Consider the following 20,669-nt stretch of genomic DNA (forward strand, 5'->3'; position numbering starts at 1 on the left):
GAGAAAACTTAACTTTGAGAAGATATATGCATACCTCAGTGTTCACAGCAGCACTATTTACAATAGCCAAGACATGGAAGCAACCGAAATGTCATCAACAAATAAATGGATAAGGAAAACGAGGTACATATCAGGATGTTACTCAGCCAAAAATAAAAAATGCCACTTGCAGCAATATGGATAGACCCAGAGATTAACATACTAAGTGAAGTAAATTAGAAAAAAAAAACAAATATCATATATCACTTAATTATGGAATCTAAAATAAATAACACAAAATAACTTATTTACAAAAGGGATAGAGACTCACTCGCATGGAAAACAATCTTATGGTTACTAAAGGGAAATGATAAGGGAGGAATAAACTAGGAGTTTGGGATTACAAATAACACTATTACATGGAAAATAGATAAACAACAAAGTACTACTCTATAGCCCAAGGAACTATATTCAATATCATCTAATAGTCTATAACAGAAGAGAATCTGAAAAAGAACATATGCTGTATAACTGAATCACTTTGCTGGATACCAGTAACTGACACAACACTGTAAATCAACTACATTACAATTAAAAAAATTTTTAATAGAATTATAAACTAATCTCCCCTTGGAGGCCATCTCAGCTGAGACCTAGGGATCAGAAAGTCTGTCCAAGGCATGTGATCCAAAGTCAGAGAGAAAGTCCCCCCAGCTCTAAGGGGTCTGGGTACAAGGGTCAGAAATGCCACTAGAGATACTGTCTGCAATCAAAGCAATACCTGCTTCACCTGGTTCTCCTAAGAATTATATACATATACTATATAATAGCTGTAATATGATTATATAATAATTACTATTATTATCATTATATTTTTAAAAACTCACATATTCACAGGGTTAATCCTTGTGGGAAATAGCACTGCCCTAGCTAAGAATCATGACTCATCCACTCAAGAAAGTCAGGTGATTCACTGAGATGACAGAGGAGACAAGACTGAAAGTCACCTTTGTCGCACAAACTCCCACATAAACTGGATAACAGTTTCGAAGTCCCTCTGAAAATGTAAGTCTACTAATAATAACAAAGGAGGAGAAAGATATGAGGAGCTCCCAGTACATTTCTTTCCTTTTTCCTTGTCTGGAGAGTCTGACCAGCACACTAGTCATATACCTGCAGTGATGAAGGGATGTTCAAACTGGAAATTCTAGGGGTTCTTCCTCTTTGTCTTCCCTAAGGCATTCATCCTACTGAGCGAAGCAGAAATGACCAGGGCCGAGTGTTCATCACTCTCCCTCTTTCCTGAAGCTCTCTTCCTCGCCTCCTCTTTCCTTGCAGACTCAGATCCTCAAGCAGCCTGTCCCATCTGAATTTCCCTATTTCCAAACAAAGCTCCACAAGGCCTTAGATGTGGTTCTGATTAAAGAGATTCACACTAACATAGGGTGATAGTCATCCATTCTCAGGGGCCATCTGAATTTCCAAGGAAGACTTTGCTCATCAAACTGGATTTCTCCATTCCATGTAGTGTAGGGAATAACAAAGGGAATTTTCAAACATTCAAGTCATTTCCAGCCTCTCTGTGTTTCACTTCAGCTTTTCTCCAACAGGTTTTGTCACCAGTAGCAAATAAAAAACTAGCTTTAAAGACAAGGAGAATGCAATCCATCCCCTCTTTAACATACTTAAGACACTAAAAATCTATGTACATAGTGGTTCATGAAAGGGGATAATTCTTGAGGGAAAGTGGTTGGTATTGATCCTGACTCTCAAGTTAATAAATCCAGCACAGTATTTCATAAATGAGACTATATTTCTGCCTAGTAAAATTTTCTTTCATATTAATTATGTACCATCAGTTGTTTTAACTTTTTTATAAAAGACCCTTCAAAGGTAGGCTACTGTAACAGATTTAATGAGAGCAGTGATAGATTGATAAAGATTAGGGCTGTGAGAGAGAGAATCTATTGACAGGGTTCTCAACCTCAGCACTGCCAGTTCTGAGACTGGATAATTCTATGTTGTGGCAAGCTGTCTAGTGCATTGGAGGGTGTTTAGCAGCACCCATGGCCTCTACTCACAAGATGCCAGTTTTACCACTACCCCTACTTGTGACAACCAAGATCACCGCAGGCATTTCCAACAGTCCCCTGAGGGCAACACTGCTCCAAGTTGATAGCTACTGATATAGTCCAACCTCTTCATTGCGAATAAGGTATCTCAAATACAGAGCAAGGTGGAGACTTCATCATATTTACAGCTCTAGTTAGGAGCAATGAAAGTTTGCTCAGTCATGTCTGACTCTTAGCAACCCCATGGACTGTAGCCTGCCAGGGTCCTCTGTCCATGGGGATTCTCCAGGCAAGAATACTGGAGTGGGTAGCCTTTCCCTTATCCAGGAGATCTTCCCAACCCAGGGATCAAACCCAGGTCTCCCACGTTGCAGGCAGATTGTTTACGAGCTGAGCCACGAGGGAAGCCCAGTTAGGAGCAGACTCAGGCGTATGTCATAGTTTGTTCCTATTATCAGTCTTACTATCAGTATTTGAGTCGTTATTTCTTTCATTATACCCTTGAAAATAATTTTGCTTCCATCTACTCTTTCTGGCTTAAGCACATGTTATACTATCACAGAAACTGAAAGCTAAAAAAGACTTTTAAATGTTGAAGGAAGATACATATCATCTTGTATTTGCCACATAAGTGTGTTAGTTAGGGGTCAAAAGAACCCTGTACTGAATCAGCTCATTTGATGATGGAACCTGAGAAATTCTGTGATCTGTGGTTTGCAGGCCAGAGACCCAGGAAAGCCAGCGACTGGGTATGAAAGGCCTGAGGGCCAGGGAGCTGACGGTGTGGGTTCCAGTCTGAGTCAGAAGGTTTGAGAACCAGCAGCAACAAGGGCAAAAAACTGATGCCCCAGCTCCACTGCTCAGTTAGAGAGCCAATTCTTCCTCCCCTTTTTATTCTATTCTGCTCTCCAGGGATTAGATGACACAGACCCCCACCCCCACCCCCCAAGCAGAGACAGCAATTTGTGTTAGCCAATCTACCAATTTAAATGCCAGCATAACCTGGAAGCACCTTCACAGGCATACCCAAGAATAATGGTTAGCCAGGTATCTGGGCACCCCATGTACCAATCAAGCTGACACATAAAATTAACCATCATAATAAGGACATTGAACAAGCAAAGAAAGGGAAAGAAAAGAGAACAAACACACTCAGCCACGTGCCACGCATCTTACTTGCAGATCCTCATGTCACCTAATCAATAATTCCTGCTCTAAAAGCGTGTGTGACTTTTCTGCTGAGCATTTCAAAGTGCCACACCCACCTCAGTATCCCTGGAATATTTTTTGAGGAGAGTATCAATGGGTCATTTCTCTGTTACTGTCCCCAAACCAGGTCTAAATGTACTGAAGAAGCTGCTATCAAAGTCCAGAGTGCACCTTTTGGAAGCTACTATTCATGGTGCTTTAAGAAATCTTCAGAGACCCAGTACGTGTGCAGGTTGTATCCATTCTGCCATCCAGGGCTTTGCATTGTTGCCTGACAGGCGGTAATGAAGTAGACTGCGTTGCTTCTCTGCGTCCCCTATCATAATCCTAAAGTGCCCTTGACATTTCACAAAGGCCTAATTTCTCCATTTGGTAATTCCAGTTGAGGAAAAAGTGCCAAACAGCTATGCACTTCTGCCTGCAACCGAAGGGACAGAAATTGGAATGAAGGACAATGAGGACTGAGTTGTAGCTGTTGTGTTTTGATTTCGTTTCGGAGAATGGGAGCCAACTTACAGAGATGGACCAGAATTGAACTGAGAGGCAGAAAGTAGGTTTTCATACTGCCACTTAACAAGATGGGACTTCAGATGAGTAGTTTTCAACAAGAGATAAATTAGCCCTTGGGGCTTCCCTTGTAGCTCAGATGGTAAAGAATCTGCCTGCAATGCAGGAGCCCTGGGTTCAATTGCTGGGTTGGGAAGATTCCCTGGAGAAAGGCACGGCAACCCACTCCAGTGTTCTTGCCTGGAGAATCCCACGGACAGAGGAGCCTGGTGCGTTACAGTCCCTGGGGTTGCAAAGAGTCAGACACTACTGAGCAACTAACACACATACAAACCAGCCCTCCAGGGAACATTTGAGGATACCTGGTGACATTGCTGGTTGTTACAACAGGGAGGGTAGGAAGAGGCCTGGGATGCTGCTAAACATTCCATACATCGCAGACCACCACCCCCTACCCCACACACACAGACAATAAAGAGTGATCCAGCCCCAGATACCAGTAACGCCATGGCTAATAAACCCTGCTTTAGGCAATCACTTTTCATCATTCTATCCTCGCTTCTCTTACCTGGAAAACAGAAACCATGTATCTCATGGAAATAAACATATTTTAAAATGTTTGATTTTACATAAAGGGAGGATTATCTGATCCTGGGGTTCCTGGGGTCATTGTAGTACTTCAAGTCTATCAAAAATGCCTACGAACTCTTCATTTTCAGCTTTAAACTTTAATTTGGACTTTTCAGAAATCCAAATTAATTTTGTAAATAACTTAGTAAAGAAGGCTAGTGGAAGGCTAAGCAATGGAAGGCTTTCCTGTTGAGGGCAGGGCTTAGAGCAAAACACAGTACAGAGCAAAAGCTGAGAGACCAGGCTTTCAAGGAAGTGCTTCTAGGATTCAAAGTCCAGCTCTGACATGTGTTAGTTTTGTGAACGTGGGCAAGTCACTGAATATCAGTAAAGCAAGGTGTTAATCGTACCTCTGCATATGACTGTTGTGAGGCTTTAATAAGCTAATGCATATAATGAGCTTACAACAGTTCTTGGCAGATAGTAGACAAATACTGGGTTGGCCAAAAAATTCGTTCAGGATTTTCTGTAACATCTTATGGCCAGCCCAAATTAAATCGTACTGGCTAGCCCCATATTAAATACTGGCAATTATTAAGTTTTTAATGAAACTGAGATAAGTGAGGCAATAGAGGACACAGAGGAGTGTAATGTTATCCAGTGGAGGGGTGGTTAGGGGATGCTTCCTGGAAGAGCTAGTACCTGAGTTACATCCTTACAGACCAACAGATATTGGGGGAAGAGTGTAAAGCTGGAAGCAGGGGGTCCAGGTAGGAAGTTGTTACAAAGTTCATACTAAAGCTGAAAGTCGAAACCAGGGCCGTGGTTGTAGGAATGGGGAAGACGCATGGCCAGCAGGACTCAGTGATGACCAGCTGTGGAAGGGAATCGGGAAGGAGTACTAAGATGCCTGCACAAGTGGCCTAACCCTCTGAACTGCAGTCTTCCTCCCATGAAATGGAGATAATGGCACCTACCTAACCAGATTCTTGTAAAGATTAAATCAATTTTGTTTAAAAACCTGTGGCATGGTAGCACATGGTAGATAAAAAATGGAAACGTTCACTATTATTATTATCAATAATAGCTAGAGCAGCCCTGGAAGGGGTCCCTGAATGACAGGTAGACCAAGAGACTCAGCATCAGGCAGAGATTTGCCCAGTGTTACACCATCTGCTCGGTGACCGAGCTGTAAACTGTGCCTGCCTCTAAGCAGCAATGGGCGTGCAGAACTGGGTAAGGTCCGCCCATAAAGACCATCCGAGTGATCACGCCCTAGCACTTTCTGAGTTCCTTGGCATGCAAAGAAGGGCTAAGTAGACTAGAAGAATTGGAGAAAACAGCACATTGATCCTCAAAGAACTGCCAATCTAGTGAAAGCAATTAGGCCGAAAGTGTGGGAAACCAAGTAATGTACTCAACAGGGTCCCAACGAGAGCCAACGAATGTGTCCTGATCACGATGATGAGCAGGACAGGGAGGCAAGTCAGACATGGTTAAATAAGTAACATTCCTGCCATTGCACAACTGAAAGTATTATAATGTTATAAATGTCAATCATACCTTAATAAAAACAATAAAATAATGTTTTTCAAGTTCCTTCAGGAAAAGATTCATGAGGGGCCTCTGTTCATTCAGAACATAAGCGAATAACCTCATGTTTCAATTCTCTAAAATAATTTCATTTGAAAACTGCTTAGAAATAAAATTGAAACCGTATCAGAACAGTATATCGTCTACTTTTACACTTTTAAAGATGAATCTTTCTTCTCTACTAAGTTCAACAGTTCTTCTTTGTCACTGTAGTTTATATTTCTCATAATACTCCTCTTTATCTCATGATGTGGGGTGAGCCTTAAAGCAATGAAAGAAAACAGATTTCCTAGCAGTGTCCACTTATTTACTCTAAGTAGGTGGCAATCCAAAAGAGCCCAAGGACAAGTCCCTTGAATTGCTGAATTCTGATAGGGTTCTTTTAGAAATCATAACTCACAACCTCATATTAAAAAAAAAAAAAAGACCAAATTGCTATTGTAAGTGTCTCACATTTTCTTCCTAACAGATGAACAGATGAGTTGAATTCCTCCTCCTCTCTATCGCTTTCCCACTACCTAAATGAAACCAGATATCAAATAGATGATTGCAGCATGGCACTATTTGAAATAGGTTATACGTAATTTCTTACCAAATGGAAAGAGCTGAAAAAACATGTTTCATTCATTGTGTAAAATTTATAGTTTCTTTCCTTCTGTGCAAGTTCCATAAATTTTCCTGAAAACTTGCAACAGATCTATGAGAGCAATCTGCGCTCCATCAGCTGAATCAAGATGTATCCATTTTTTTATATATACACTGAAGACTCTTGAAGCATCAGACCCAAGACATATTAACTGGCCAGGTAAGGCTCAAAAGAGATAGAAACAAGTTACAGATGGCCTGCAATAATGTTGTCAACAGAGAATCGAGCTTCTGAGAGCTGGAGTGACAGCTCTGATGAGCTCCATGGCATGATTTCTTTGCTGACATTTTTAGGAATTCCATTTTCAAGTCTATTATGGCAACCACTCAAAAGTATTTCTTAAAGGAGAACATATTGCTTCCTGTCAATCTAACATTTAGGGAGCCAATGTTTGATGACCAAGATATTAGAATATAATCTTGCAATTATTCTATCTGAATTGGTCAAAAATTATGCTTTGGTCCCCTCCCACCTGGTCTCAATAAAGGTAAATATCTTGAAAAAGATATGTTTGCAGAATCATCACCACTCAGATTAGACTTGTTTAGAGACCACATTTCAGTCTTGATTAAACCCAAGGGAAGTCTTCCTCAATTGCTCTTGTCATTAGAACACAATGTTTGGAGAGGGAAAGGCCAAGAATGGGAATGCAAACAAGAATGGGAAAAAAAGAAAACTACTTAATAACATTATCCTCTAAGCCATAATAATGAATTCAGAGAGTATGTGTTAATAATCTATTACTAAGACAGAATTCAGGCATGAGAATAACAAGTTCTGTTAAAAACATTACTTTCAGCACTCCTCCTCTTTCCTTCACCTTTCATTTAAACACATTACTTCCCATGGACTCCTGAGGCTTTCACTTGAATAAATGGCACTGATCATCTCTAAACAATTATCTTTCTATTATATTTTATAAACAATTGCAAATTTGGTTGTAACTGAAGTTTGTTGACCCCACAGCAGCTGGACTCAAGAATATGCTTTTCAGCTTTCTGAAGTGCCCACTGTATAATGGGATGTTAGAATATGTGATAGTGGGCCTGGACATGGGGGATAATGTTACAGGCACATGATACATTGAATTGACATCACAATTTCGGATCCTGAGAGATACAATTAAATACTTTCTTTTTCTTTTTTTTTGCTTTACTTGCAAACAAAACAAAACAAAAATCCAACAAACAGATCTCTAAAGATTACAGATTAAATGTCTGAAAATGCAGTTTAGGAAATACATACAGTAAGATGTTTTATGAATACAAAATTGAAAGATAATGAGACATAAAAGCACATTAAAACACATTAGAGAGGTATACAGAAAGCTGTAGTTTTTGTATCATAATAAAAATAGGTATAGACTTTTAATGTTGGTATAAATAAGTTAAATATGTACAAACATAAAACTATGCTTTCAATTCTCATGCAACTATAAATCTGAAAAAATTTATAATTTTAAAACAGAGCTACAAAACCAATACAAATAAAATTAATAACAATAATATTGTATATAATGCTTTGCTGCACCTACCTCACCATTTATAATGTAAATATTTTGTTGAATGAGAATTTGTAAAAAAAAAAAATTTAGATGTGAATAGTTTATTCCATGTTGTACTATCTGATGATTCATTTTCTTAAAAGATAATTCCCATTTACCGCAAAATCTGTTTCATATGAAATTCACTTGGTGAATCACTAAATGTCATTAGATATATCTTTTTAATATTTTATTAGCTAGTGACAATAATGAATCAATTAAAAGCTTCATAATCATAAATACAAATGAAAATTCAGGCATTGAAATCATATGACTGTACTGTTTCAAGATGGTTTTCCATATGATTCTATATAGGCTTATATTAAAGGGTTTTATTATTGGCATAAAAATTCAAAATATTCTCATGGAGTACTCCACAATTCTAAGACTAAGGTAAAGGAAGTGCTTGTATGAGTGTGTGGGAACCCTTCACTTACAGTTCTACCCAAGTGTTCCTATTATTTTCTTATTCACACTGCAGTCTCTTTCCAGACCTCTTTAACTATTGTGAATACTGTGCAGTCATTTTTGCCTTCTTATTTTTATGGCCACTATATCTCAGTTGGATTAAAGAGTTATCTGAGTGGTGGTAGTCCTCCAGATGGGGGGAAATAAAGTTATAGGTTCTTTTAGGGGCTGGTAGTATAGGAACCGTGTTAGTCGCTCAGTCGTGTCCAACTCTTTGCAAGCCCATGGACTGTGGCCCACCAGGCTCCTCTGTCCACAGAGTTCTCCAGGCAAGAATACTGGAGTGGATTGTTGCCATTTCCTTTTCCAGGGGATCTACCTGACCCAAGGAGTATAGGAACAAGTGGGCAGCAACTTCCCCTCAAACCACCTAGAGGAATTCTTGTTAATTTTAGGTCACAAATTATTGTCTCAGCTTCAAGAGAAGAAAGACTTAGCTCGTCCATTGTGCGTCTTCTAGCCATTTAGGATCCAAAAAGACATGTATGTGTCCAGTGTCAATCTTCCCCCAGAAATACTGTCCAATGACAACAATCCCCTGGAGATGTGGATCAAGCTCTTCCTAGGACTGAACCACCTTTGGTCCTAACCTAGGTTTCCTGACAGATGGATACAGATCACATCGAGCTTTCAGAAAAGAAATTGTGAACCAGTTCAGACTGAGATTTCCTTCAACAGTCCAAGGTCCCACTTGTACCCAATGATCCATAGATTCCAGGAGACAACTGCTTTCAAAAGAGTGATAAATTAGAATTGGGAGGGAATAGAAGAGTTCTTGGATCCCTGTTTCTGAGACCTCACAAATTACTCATAAGATAAAGTATATTCCAGTCACATTATACTCTAACAGTCAACTTGAATGCCTACTACTTTCATAATGTAATACATAATACCAATCAACATAGTTATCCTTTGGTTAAATCAGAATTTAACTGATAGTCAACAGAGTAAAACTGCTTATTCTTCTTTCATCTGCTTTTCTACTAACATACTTTATAATTCAAAGAAAATAACAAAAGTATTTACTCCAATTTATTTATATATCATATTCTAATTATTTCTCTAAGTAATATCATTAGAATCTGAAACTCTATTTTTCTTGGTTGGTTGATTCTATAGTTTTATTTTTCCCCTCAACTGTTTCATAAAACCACTATTCTTCTTGTAACACACGTATCAAATTTTCAGATATACTTTGTTTCAAAGCTACTAATCAACCATTAATGTTTTAATGCATTAATATTAACATATTATTGAAACTATTAATGAGAATGATGTATTTATTATTTATGAGAGTGATCTAAGTCCTCGGTTCTATGTACATTCTCTAACCTTTTAAATATTGAACTTGTAAATAAATTATATAAATGGTAGAGAGTAATATTTCTCCTGATTCATATAAACCAATATTTAAACCCACCCTTTCTGTTGCAAATGATATATTCTATGAACACTGCATTGATTAACTAATAAATTTTAAGTGTTATGACCCACCTGAGCTAAACTAGAAATAGGACATTTTTATCAGATAAATATCAGCAAAATATTGTCCTATAAAAATAGAAATACAAGAAGATAAGGACAATACTGTTTCAAAATCTGAAAATCTAGTGAAAAATCATAATAAACTTGAGAAAAATTTAGCCCAGTGTTTGATGATGTACATAACTCATAAGAATTCCTTGTTTTTATATTTATTCACGCTTTTCACATCTCTATTCAGGGTAGAAACTTATCAAAACCATGTCATTAAGCATTTATCACATGTTGTTACGAAGCTGCTTCAGTCATGTCTGACTCTTTACTACCCCATGAACTGCAGCCACCCAGGGTCCTCTGTCGATGGGATTTCCCAGGCAACAGTACTGGAGTGGGGTGCCATTCCCTTCTCCAGGGGATCTTCCTGACCCAGGATCATACCTGAGTCTCTTAAGTCTCCTGCATTGGCAGGCACATTCTTTACCACTAACCCCATCTGTAATAAGGCAGAGCACAAAAAAATATAGGATTGTATATGAGGTGGTATGCTAAAATGACAACTATCAATCCTCAAGGGCAAGGGTTCAGTACTATTAAGACTTATTTTCTCTTTGCATATAGCGTGGAGCATCTGAAGTTGTCAGCGAGGCATACAATATGCAGTCTTTCAGGAACTCAGGCTAATAGTGACCACGCTACCTTTAACACTAATTATCACTATTTTGGCAGATAGATGAAAAAGGTCATGGTGGAGCACTCATGAAAATGACTACAACTTAGGTCTGGAAGAGACATATTTAAACTTCTACTCCATTCCTAGGAACTCTGTCTCAAAGTCACACTTAACTGCCAGAGAAGCTGAGCATTTAATTGAACTCAGTAACTAGGAATAAAGGGAAAATAGAACTTTGGTGGTTAAGCTAGGAGATTCTGCCCCACACTGGAAGTCATGAACACTAGGTGTTTACAATCAAGGAAGACAGAACCCAGCAATACAAAGCAAGATATGTTAAGCAATAATTTAACATTATAGATAATAAACACTACAGGCAACCAGCGGAAGAGAAAAACATCAAAGTCAAAGCTTGTCTGAAAAAAAAAATGCATGTAATCTAGAGGAGGTTAGATGGCTTTTCAACAAAGTGCTGGGGGATGGGGGGCTGCATTCCTCATTCACAGGAAATGGTTAGTGTTTGCGTCAATAACGGGGAGGTGCAGCAGGAAGGCAGAACTTTAGAGAGAAACAGTCCTGAGATAAAATGCCGACTCTTCTCGCTGTGTGACCTTGAGGAGGTCATCTAACCTCTCTGATTCTGGCAAGTCTGGACAAACCACATGATCTTCTCTAATCTTCATATCAACGTATATTGAGCTGTGGCCACAGGATAAAAGAAAAAAAGAGTATTTTCTTTAATCAAAAAAAGAGAGGGATTAGAATATCTGTTTTTTAATAAGAATTACAAGAGATACTTTTAACCTGGCAGTTTGGGAAACATTGAGAATATATAATCCTCACTTATTTTTTGTTTGTTTTCAGAAAGACAGCTTGGTAGAGCAATCGAAATAGAAACTTTGAACTCAGACAGTTTGAATCCTGATTCTGCCACTTGCTAGCAATGAGCTTCTTAGCCTATTAAACATGTTGATTCCTACCTAAACTGTCCAACAGTTTGGTTTCCTCTCTTCTCCCTGACCACTTGTGTTTATTCTTTTTTTACTTTTTCCCCTTCATCTAAAAATGTTACCACTCCTCAGGATCAGTTCATCTTTTTACTTCTCCCAGCATACACACGGTCTCAGATGAATTCATTCTGTCCTATACTGTAAAATTCTAGCTCTGGGTTTTTCCTTCCCAAATACATGTTCAGCTCAGCCTTCTGATATCTGACATGCAGATTCATAGATAACTGTCTTATTAGTATTCCACCAAGAGCTCAGAGACATGTCAAATGAATGTTTTTGAAAAAGAATTCTCAATTTCTTCCTCTTCCAACCCCAATTATATGCATAAACACACACAGTCTTCTCTAGTCTTCTCCACATGAACACATGCCATCATCGTCATCTATTAACTATTCACTTCCAGTTATCCCAGGCCCTTCTGGTTTCCTCATTCATCCCTACACACAAAAATCAACCCATCACCAAAATATCCCTTAAGTCTGTCCGGTTCTCTCCATATTTACAGCCATCACCCTAGACCAAGCCACTACCAGCACATTTTTTCTGATCTATTAAAATAGACTCTGAACTAAAATATAAAATAGTCTTCTTCTTGGACCCATTCTTCACAGTTTTCAAAGTGAACTTTCTAGACATGAAAGGAAGCATGTCACTCCCTCACTTAACACCCTTCCAAAGCTTCCCATTATCTAGCCAACACAGTTTAAACTCCATATCCTACAAAACCCTGAAATAATGTGACTTCTCCTTAGTTTTATCCATGCACATTATGTCCTGTTCTCCTACCTTACAGTTCCCAGTGATGTCTTTCCTGCTCCCTCAGAAAACAAGGTCATTCCTGTCAAAGGGGTCTTGAGTTTTGTATTATCCTCTTTTGTGTTTACCTGGATCTTCCGTTTCCTTCAGATCACAATCGAGATCATTGTGAAATGATCTCAGAAAATTTCCTCTGATCTCCAGTCCAAAGAACTCAACCATACATTTGAGTTTTGCTTTTAACTTACAGTGCTGTCACAATGAGTAATTACATATTCACATATTTATTCATCTTCTGTGTCCTCCCTTTGTATAATTCATTTCATCAATACGTATAAAGCTCATGCATACTGCCTAGCATGATATGGCTGCCCCAGACATGTATATTTAATGTATATGAATCCAATGGATAGTAAATACAATTATCTTGCCCCACCACCGACAGTATAGTAGAGTGACAAAATTGAAAACACCTAAACCTGGATTCTAATTCTGGCTTCAATTTCAAGTCATGCTATTTTAAAATGTGGTACATTAATACAAAATCTGAGATACTGTAAAGTCAACACGAGGAGAAAGTTCAGTTCAGTTCAGTTGCTCAGTCTTGTCCGACTCTTTGCGACCCCATGAATCGCAGCACGCCAGGCCTCCCTGTCCATCACCAACTCCCGGAGTTCACTCAGACTCACGTCCATTGAGTCAGTGATGCCATCCAGCCATCTCATCCTCTGTTGTCCCCTTCTCCTCCTGCCCCCAATCCCTCCCAGCATCAGAGTCTTTTCCAATGAGTCAACTCTTCGCATGAGGTGGCCAAAGTACTGGAGTTTCAGCTTTAGCATCATTCCTTCCAAAGACATCCCAGGGCTAATCTTCAGAATGGACTGGTTGGATCTCCATGCAGTCCAAGGGACTCTCAAGAGTCTTCTCCAACATCACAGTTTAAAAGCATCAATTCTTCAGCACTCAGCCTTCTTCACAGTCCAACCCTCACATCCATACATGACCACAGGAAAAACCATAGCCTTGACTAGACAGACCTTAGTCGGCAAAGTAATGTCTCTGCTTTTGAATATGCTATCTAGGTTGCTCATAACTTTTCTTCCAAGGAGTAAGCGTCTTTTAATTTCATGGCTGCAGTCACCATCTGCAGTGATCTTGCAACCCAAAAAAATAAAGTCTGACGCTGTTTCCACTGTTTCCCCATTGATTTTCCATGAAGTGATGGGACCGGATGCCATGATCTTCATTTTCTGAATGTTGAGCTTTAAGACAACCTTTTCACTCTCCTCTTTCACTTTCATCAAGAGGCTTTTTAGCTCCTTTTCACTCTCCTCTTTCACTTTCATCAAGAGGCTTTTGAGTTCCTCTTCACTTTCTGTCATAAGGGTGGTGTCATCTGCATATCTGAGGTGATTGATATTTCTCCTGGCAATCTTGATTGCAGCTTGTGTTTCTTCCAGTCCAGCGTTTCTCATGATGTACTCTACATAGAAGTTAAATAAGCAGGGTGACAATATAGAGCCTTGACATACTCCTTTTCCTATTTGGAACCAGTCTGTTGTTCCATGTCCAGTTCTAACTGTTGCTCCTGACCTGCATACAGGTTTCTCAAGAGGCAGGTCAGGTGGTCTGGTATTCCCATATCTTTCAGAATTTTCCACAGTTGATTGTGATCCACACAGTCAAAGGCTTTGCCATAGTCAATAAAGCAGAAATAGATGTTTTTCTGGAACTCTCTTGCTTTTTTGATGATCCAGTGGATGTTGGCAATTTGATCTCTGGTTCCTCTGCCTTTTCTAAAACCAGCTTGAACATCAGGAAGTTCATGGTTCACGTATTGCTGAAGCCTGGCTTGGAGAATTTTGAGCATTACTTTACTAGTATGTGAGATGAGTGCAATTGTGTGGTAGTTTGAGCATTCTTTGGCACTGTCTTTCTTTGGGATTGGAATGAAAATGGACTTTTCCAGTCCTGTGGCCACTGCTGAGTTTTCCAAATTTGCTGGCATATTGAGGGCAGCACTTTCACAGCATGACCTTTCAGGATTTGAAACAGCTCCACTGGAATTCCATCACCTCCACTAGCTTTGTTCATAGTGATGCTTTCTAAGGCCCACTTGATTTCACATTCCAGGATGTCTGGCTCTAGATGAGTGATCACACCATCGTGATTATCTGGGTCGTGAAGGTCTTTTTTGTACAGTTCTTCTGTGTATTCTTGCCACCTCTTCTTAATATCTTCTGCTTCTGTTAGGTCTATACCTTTTCTGTCCTTTATCAAGCCCATCTTTGCATGAAATGTTCCCTTGGTATCTCTAATTTTCTTGAAGAGATCTCTAGTCTTTCCCATTCTGTTGTTTTCCTCTATTTCTTTGCATTGATCGCTGAGGAAGGCTTTCTTATCTCCTCTTGCTATTCTTTGGAACTCTGCATTCAGATGCTTATATCTTTCCTTTTCTCCTTTGCTTTTTGCTTCTCTTCTTTTCACAGCTGTTTGTAAGGCCTCCCCAGACAGCCATTTTGCTTTTTCGCATTTCTTTTCCATGGGGATGGTCTTGATCCCTGTCTCCAATGTCAGGAACCTCAATCCATAGTTCATCAGGTACTCTATCTATCAGATCTAGGCCCTTAAATCTATTTCTCACTTCTACTGTATAATCATAAGGGGTTTGATTTAGGTCATACCTGAATGGTCTAGCGGTTTTCCCTACTTTCTTCAATTTAAGTCTGAATTTGGCTATAAGGAGTTCATGATCTGAGCCAAGTCAGCTCCTGGTCTTGTTTTTTTTTTTTTTTTTTTTTTGACTGTATAGAGCTTCTCCATCTTTGGCTGCAAAGAATATAATCAATCTGATTTCGGTGTTGACCATCTGGTGATGTCCACATGTAGAGTCTTCTCTTGTGTTGTTGGAAGAGGGTGTTTTCTATGACCAGTGCATTTTCTTGGCAAAACTCTATTAGTCTTTGCCCTGCTTCATTCTGCCTTCCAAGTCCAAATTTGCCTGTTACTCCTGGTGTTTCTTGACTTCTTACTTTTGCATTCCAGTCCCCTATAATGAAAAGGATGTCTTTTTGGGGTGTTAGTTCTAAAACGTCTTGTAGGTCTTCATAGAACTGCTCAACTTCAGCTTCTTCAGCGTTACTGGTTGGGGCATAGACTTGGATTACTGTGATGTTGAATGGTTTGCCTTGGAAACGAACGGAGATCATTCTGTTGTTTTTGAGATTGCATCCAAGCACTGCATTTTGGACTCTTCTGTTGACCATGATGGCTACTCCATTTCTTCTGAGGGATTCCTGCCCACAGTAGTAGATATAATGGTCATCTGAGTTAAATTCACCCATTCCAGTCCATTTTAGTTCACTGATTCCTAGAATGTAGACGTTCACTCTTGCCATCTCTTGTTTGACCACTTCCAATTTGCCTTGATTCATGGACCCGACATTCCAGGTTCCTAGGCAATATTGCTCTTTACAGCATCGGACCTTGCTTCTATCACCAGTCACATCCATAGCTGGGTATTGTTTTTGCTTTGGCTCCATCCCTTCTTTCTTTCTGGAGTTATTTCTTCACTGATCTCCAGTAGCATGTTGGGCACCTAATGACCTGGGGAGTTCCTCTTTTGGTATCCTATCATTTTGCCTTTTCATACTGTTCATGGGGTTCTCAAGGCAAGAATCCTGAAGTGGTTTGCCATTCCCTTCTCCAGTGGACCACATTCTGTCAGACCTCTCCACCATGACCCACCCATCTAACTGCCATTGAAAAGATGCCTAATTACTCATTATACCCAAGTGGAGGAGCACGACATGCCACAGGAAGCTACCCTGGAAAGCATCAAGGCTGGTTACAAGCAAGGCAAGGGACAGAACCTGAAGCCAAGAGGCCTTATTGTGGTTTCTTTAGTAAGGGATGGGTGAGGAAGGGTAAGCAGGCTTAGAGTTGGCTAGTGTGAATAATTTCAGCAGACCCTGGAGCACAAGGGCCACCTCTAGCTGTCTGGTACTGGCTCTGGGGAGATCAGGTTACCCGGATGTTGGCTCAGGGTGTAAGCACCTGACAGACATGGAATTTGCAGCTTAGATAGACTCTAGGTGGGCGGCTTCTATTTGAAAAGTGTACCTACACGTGAGTTATTTACTCTCCCTGGGAACTGGCAATCCTTGGAGGGGAGCCCTCCACAGTCTCCAGGGCCCCAGCTGTCAAAGCATCAGAAATACAGAAAATCAAAGACATGGTAAATACAACTACCTTGATGGGCAAGCTGTTTGACATCACTGAATCTCAGATTTGACAAACGGAGATAACTAAATTCTTTTCTCAACCTTGAAACAGATGCAAAGGTACATTAAAAATATCAGATCCATTTAGGAAGATAGTTTATTATTTTATAAAGAAGAGCCCATCAAGAATACATGAGAGCTGGATTTTCTTTCCATATTATTGATGTTTTTTATTCACGTTTGTACCACACTCCTGTATTCCCTTGGGAAATTAATAGTATGTTTATGTGACTGCAATGTGGGAGATCTGGGTTAGATTCCTGGGTCGGGAAGGTTCCCTGGAGAAGGGAACAGCAGCTCCAGTATTCTGGCCTGGAGAATTCCATGGACAGAGGAGCCTGGCAGGCTACAGCCCATGGGGTCACAAAGAGTCAGACACGACTGACCAACTTTCACTTTCACTTATGTGAGAGAGTTAACAAGAGCAGGAAGAGAGGGGTCACTTTGAAGCCATAGAGGAAGATGATGCTAAACAGATCTGGCCTCATTGACATCATCCTTCAAACATCTGAGCGAAGCGTCACTGTCATGACCCAAAGATGTGAGGAAGGTCCAGACCTCCACGTGTGTGTGTGTGTGTGTGTGTGTGTGTGTGTGTAGATATGAGGAGGGTCCAGACTCCACATGTGTGTGTGTGTAGATGTGAAGAGAGTCCAGACTCTGTGTGTGTCTGTGTGTGTGTGTGTGTGTGTGTGTGTGTGTGTAGATGTGAGGAGGGTACAGACTCCACATATACATGTGGGGGGTGGGTAACTCTGTGAAAACATTTCCGTATTCACCATGGCAATTCACTGTAAACAGTGAATGAAAGATCAAATAAAACAAGAAGACACATTAGTATGTAAATTGTCTAATTATTTGAAGCAAGAGAATATTTCTATTAAAAATAACTCAGACACCGGAAATATTGAAAATATTTATGTAAGAGTTAAGTGCAGAAGGAAACCTTCAATCCATCAGCCCCTCCTTCTCATTTCTTCACTCTCTTCTTTATGAAACTCAAAGTCCATGGTAATCACTACTTTGAATGTTTAGTCTCAAGAAAATGGGTAAATCTCTCTCAGACCACTTCTATTTTCCCTACCAATTAGGGAGGTCTTCATCTTCTCAAAGGGCAGTGGAAGGTGATGGAGGATTTGAACTCCGAGGGGAAGGGGAAAGTCAGAAATAGGCATTGCTACGAGACAGAGAATGAGTTGTTAAGATTGCTGGTTTTATGGTTGTATTGTGTGTTACTAATATTCTTGCAGATTCCTAACTTTCCTTTTGCCTCCAACTTTGGGTGAGTTCAACTGTCTGCCATGAATATTGATGAAATTATACAAGATAGGAACTTCTGAAAAAGAGACAGAGAGAGAGACCTTCACTGAGGCCTCCCTATATCTAGAAATGCTGTTAAGTCTGTCTGGGTATTTCAGATTTCCTCTAAACTTTCCACACATGCCTACTTCAGGTCTTCCCCTCCTCTCTCCTACTCTGCATTCAGTAGACGAATCTGTAGAGAAAACAGAAACTCTCAGATGAGAAGATGTCCACTTCCCTGAGACCAAGTATATAAGCCTTCTTCATCTGCATCCATTCCCTTCTATTTTGGACAAGAACTTGCTTCTATCCAAGACCAATCTAATTCATTTTAAACAATATACCCTTTATTCTTATAATTCACCTTCTCCCTCCCTTGCAGTTCCTTTGAACTGTTATTAAATGCTCTCAATTTGTCCCATTAAAACAAATAAGAAATAAAGTGAAAATCCCACAACTTTTTAACCCTGTTTGGTAATGCACTCTCTTTCTCATAGCCACATTTTTCAAAACACACATCAAAACCCTATATTTCAATTTCTCATTTTTCCGTGCACTGTTCAATAATTGTCAGTCTGGTTTTCTGCTTACTCATTTCCCCAGCACTATTTTTCCAAGGATCATCCATGATCTCCAAGTCATTCAAACCTATTGATTTTGCCTAGTCTTCATCTTACTTCATGTATAATCAACATTCAAATTTCTTAAGTACTCCCTTGTAAGGAAAATAATCATTTGGGGGGATTTCCTGATAAATGATCTCCAGATTTTTTTTTCCTACCTCTCTGATAGTATTTGCCAAATTTTCAAGTTTGTTCTCTTCAACCTAAGCCAGTAAATACAAGTTCTTTAAGACTCAGCCATGAGTTCATACATTTTCTCACTCAATATTTTACCCCTGGGAGATCTTATTTATAGCTGCAGCTTTAATTACTGTTCATTTTCAGATGACTCACAAACACTTCTCTTTCATCCTAAGCTTCTTTTCTTAGTTACAGACCTGCTTATCCAAATGTGAACTTGTGATTCCTCTTAAACAACTCATGGAAATGTCAAATAAACAAGGTGAAAACCAAGTCCCTGATTTTCTTCCCTGAAACTGGCTCTCTCCTAGAGTTTCCCATTACAATAAATGGCTCACCATTCAGCCAGTTGTACAAACCAGAAATTTAAGAGTCAGCACGTGTTTCCATCACACCTTTCTTCATCAGGACCTGTGAGTTTTATCTTAAATATCTCTTTAATCTACGAATTCCTCTTTATCTTATCACCCTTGTCTAAGCCGCCACCATCTTTTACTTGACTACTCCAACAGCACACTCATTCATCTACTTGCATGTACCCCTCTTTAAGTCCCGGGGTAACACCACCACCCTAATCTCCTGACTAACCCTGGTTAAGACTCTTGGGTGGCTTTCCATCGCCTTCAGGGTAAAGACATGGATTCTTTCACATGGTCCCACCATGACCTGCCCCGTGACTATTGCTAGCTGCCCAGTCTGGCTTCCCTCGTTGCTCAGATGCTAAAGCGTCTGCCTGCAATGCAGGCAACCCGGGTTTGATCCCTGGGTTGGGAAGTTCCCTTGGAGAAGGAAATGGCAACTCACTCCAGTATTCTTGCCTGGAGAATCCCATGGACAGAGGAGCTTGGTAGGTTACAGGCCATGGGGTTGCAAAGAGTTGGACACGACTGGGCGACTTCACTTTCTTTCCTTCTTTCAGTCTGCTCTTGGCCCCCACGTTACTATACCTTCTTCACTGGTCCCCAGGTTACCTCCAGGCCACATGCCTACCTTTCTCTCTCACACAATCTGAGTCTCACATATGCTAATCTCTTTTCCTAGTCATCTTCCTTCCTCATATTGCCTGAATAATTTCTCTTTATTCCTTGGGATCTCAGTTCAAGTATCACATCATTAGAAAAGCTTTCCATAACCTTATAGACTAAGTAAAAAACACTACCACTACCATTGCACAGTTTTACAGTACTGTGTCGTCTGTGTCATCTCTCTTTGGTAGACTTTGAAAGTGAAAGTGAAGTCGCTCAGTCGTGTCCGACTCTTTGCGACCCCATGGACTGTAACCTATCAGGCTCCTCTGTCCATGGGATTTTCCAAGCAATAGCACTGGAGTGGATTGCCATTTCCTTCTCCAGCGGATCTTCCTGACCCAGGGATCGAACCCAGGTCTCCTGCATTGTAGACAGACGCTTTACCGTCTGAGCCACCAGGGTAGACTTTATTTGATTAATATTTCTTTTTTCCCTCACTACTGTATAAGTTGCACATGGATTACAATCGTGTCCATATTCCTCCCTATTTTATCACTAGAATTTAACTTAGTGTTACAACATTTAGCTTCATACTTGATATTTGTGCACTCATTTAACACATATCCTTTGTATTTATATTATAAACTGATATACATAAATTCAAGTTCAGTTCAGTCCAATCACTCAGTCGTGTCCTACTCTTTGAGACCCCATGAACCGCAGCACACCAGGCCTCCCTGTCCATCACCAACTCCTGGAGTTCACCCAAACTCATGTCCACTGAGTTGGTGATGCCATCCAACCATCT

The sequence above is a fragment of the Ovis canadensis genome, chromosome 23 (assembly GCF_042477335.2).
Source record: "Ovis canadensis isolate MfBH-ARS-UI-01 breed Bighorn chromosome 23, ARS-UI_OviCan_v2, whole genome shotgun sequence".
In the NCBI taxonomy this organism is placed as follows: domain Eukaryota; kingdom Metazoa; phylum Chordata; class Mammalia; order Artiodactyla; family Bovidae; genus Ovis; species Ovis canadensis.